Source organism: Elephantulus edwardii, unplaced genomic scaffold (genome assembly GCF_000299155.1).
Source record: "Elephantulus edwardii isolate Elephantulus edwardi_28Jun2011 unplaced genomic scaffold, EleEdw1.0 scaffold00185, whole genome shotgun sequence".
NCBI classification, from domain to species: Eukaryota; Metazoa; Chordata; class Mammalia; order Macroscelidea; family Macroscelididae; genus Elephantulus; species Elephantulus edwardii.
Window position 1 is genome coordinate 3,819,659 of NW_006399935.1, and position 3,086 is coordinate 3,822,744.

The following is a 3,086-nucleotide window of genomic DNA, read 5'->3' on the forward strand; positions in this document are numbered from 1 at the left end:
GTCCACTGTGTCCTACAGGGCAGGGCCGCCCGTGAGTCAGAATGGACTCGAGGGCTGTGGGTTTGGCTTCGATTTCCAGCACAGATAAGGAGCCCTGGTGGCACGGTGATTAAGCGATTGGCTGCTAGCCAGAGAGGCAGCAGTTGAAACGCACTGCGCACTCTGAAGGGGGCTCCGGCCGCTGTGTAGTCCCCGGGGGTTTAGCTCAGAACCTGAAGACAGCACCTCTTGGAGGTTCGAATCCACCAGTTGCTCGGAGGGGCCCAGCTGGGCAGTCTCCCCGCTGTGCAGTCCGCAGCCTGGGGAGCCCAGCGGAGGGTCCACTGTGAGCCGGCTCCGGTGAGTTCCCAAGCCGGGAGTGCCCCGTGGAGGAGGATGAAGCAGGCGGCCTCTGTGATGCTGACGGCGCTGGAGTCCCTCTGGGGCGGCTCGGCTCCGTCCTACCGGCTCGGCCCGGGCCGCAGCCCGCACACTGGAGGTAGGTTGGCGGGGCGCCTCGGCTGGGATGTGTGGATAGGCTTGTCTTAGTTGAGCGCGAGTTTACAAATCACACCGGATGTTCACGCCGTCTTTCACAGACACTGTGTTCTGTAACGTGGACTGTAACTGACTGATGTGATGAATGTGTGACACGGTTGATGCGTCCTGTGAAGAACCTCTCCATTTACCCAGTGTTGACTGCCGGTTTCCACCGTGTTCTCATCCTTGTCAGCCTCTGAGATGAAGGTCTCTGCCTGTGGGAACCTCTCCCGGGCTTTAGTCAGTGATCTGACACCAGTTGTCCTGTGGGGCCTGACTTGTGTCACTCGGCTTCACCGTGTCGTGCTGTCCTTCACGAATCCTTGGGCATCATCCTCCCGCGTGTGAAGGCGCCGTAGTTTCTTTGGCCATTTGCCAACTGCTGGGCATTCGGGTCATCTTTAAGATAATTCCGTCAACCCTGGAGCTTTTCTACAGAGAGAGCCTTCCTAAAGCCGAGGGAGCTGCTCTGTGGCTCTTCCAGAGTTCAGTAGTTCAAAGCCCTCGGCTGCCTCCAAGTTATCCCACTTTGGGCTTCCTTGAAATAATCCGTTGGATAAAAGCCTGCTTTTCTTTCTTTGGTACACACACACACTGACTCTTGGCTTTGGGGCTGAAACTTTCATGGGGCCAGAGAGAAAATGGCCTTTTGTCCCCATTTGGACTGGACCTCGGGTTTGTGGTGAGGAGGGGAGATGATAGATGGAGTAAAGGGTTCAAACTGTGTCGGTCATCCTCAGTCCTTTCCGTGTCCCCCAAGACCCCTGGGACTTGCTGAGGGGATGGGACAGGGAAGGTCTTTGCTTTAATGTTCTGTCCTGGGCCAGGGGCATCTGGAGACTGTTGAGCACTTACAAGACTCCTCCCAGGACTCACCCTCCCTGGTACAGCAGAGACCCCTCCCGCCAGAGAATGAGAACTCAGCTCTTGGAACTCTGGCCGCAAGGTCCCAGCCCCACACACCTCTCTGGTGCCTTGGTCCTCTGGCCTGGTTCAGGCATGACTTAGCAAAACATACCCTTTGTTTTCCCCAGGCAACTCTAGAAGGCTTCCCCTCTGAGCATCGCGTGTCTACACATGCACACGGGAAGGAAAACAATCAGGGGACTGGAGATTCCTTGTGGGGGCCACGGTGGCCTTGTGTGTGGCTGCATGAGAAGTTGCCCGGCCCTTTGCCATCTGATGATCACGGAAAGTTCAAGTCCATCTGTCTGGTCATCCTGGGCTGCCGTAAGAGAGATACCACAAGGGGATGGCTTTAGCAAGCAGGAACGCATCCTCCCACCGCGCAGGCAGCTCGCAGCCCCGAGGGGGGCTTTCTACCTCTGGAAGCTTCCACCCACTTCCCCTCCCTGCTCCTCGGGGCCCTCCATGTGGCCTGTGGCATCTGGGCAGCCATCTCTGCCCCCCTCACCTGCGTAATCTCTCTCTAGGTGCCTGTTTCCTCTCTTTTCTGTCTGAAGTTTGACTCAAAACGCACCCAACACGAACCCTGGCCATTAGCTTCACAGAGACCCTCAGGCCCATGTAGGATCATGCCCGTGGGCACAGGGGTCCAGAGCCACACGGCGTATCCAGGGGAGACACGATCGATACACTGTGGGGGCTGTATGTCTATCCATCATGCACATGCCCCTTCCTTTCACGGGCCATCCGCTTCGCTGACCACCACATACCTGGCCCTTTCCTAGTCCCCACTGGCTGGTCACAAGCGTCTCACCATCGCTGCTGCTGTAGGAGTCCCTGGCAAGTTTCTCCTGGGCTGGACGTGGCTGTTCTTTTTTTTTCTTTTTATTCTGTGTGTGTGTGTGTGTGTGTGTGTGTGTGTGTGCGCGCGCGCGTGTGTGTGTGTGTGCCATCAAATCAGATCTGACTGGTACAGGAGGAGATTGCCCCTCCTTTCCCCAGCAGAGCACCTGGTGGATTAGAACCGTGCACCTCTGGGATTGCAGGTGTCTGTTCTTTTGACTGCTCACCTCCCATTCCGTATTCCCCGCCAGCACCACAATGTGAACTCCTCTGTGGCGAGTTACAGCTGGTGGTGCCGTTGTCCTCGTTGGCCGTTGGGGAGCAGCTTCCACTCCTGGTGACCCCACACACGGAGAGGTGATGCTTCACCGCTCTGCTGTGCGGAGCCCCCTACTGGTCACGCCGCCAGTCGTCTGGTTCAGGGTCTTCCTCTGTCTTGCTGAACCTCTGCTTTTCCAAACTTTGGACAGGGACTGGCCACTCCTGACAATGTCCCCAAAGGTGAATTGTCGCTGTCTGCTGGCAGTGAGCACTCGGGCTGCGCGGCCTCCATGCTCCTCACCAGCTTCGTAGCATAAGGGCGTGGGCTCTCCTTGAGTCTTCCTTACGCATTGTCCAGCTTTCACATGGACCCGAAACAATTGGAAACAGCATGTCTCTGCTCAGGTCCTTATTTGCTGCTGTCTGGTCAGTTCTGCCTCCTGGCAACTCCACATTGGCAAAGTAGAAGGCCTCATGGGCTTTGCAAGGCTGTGATCGTTCAGAAGTAGATGACCAGGCCTTTCTTCCTAGGCTCTTCTGGGTGGGTTTGAACTACC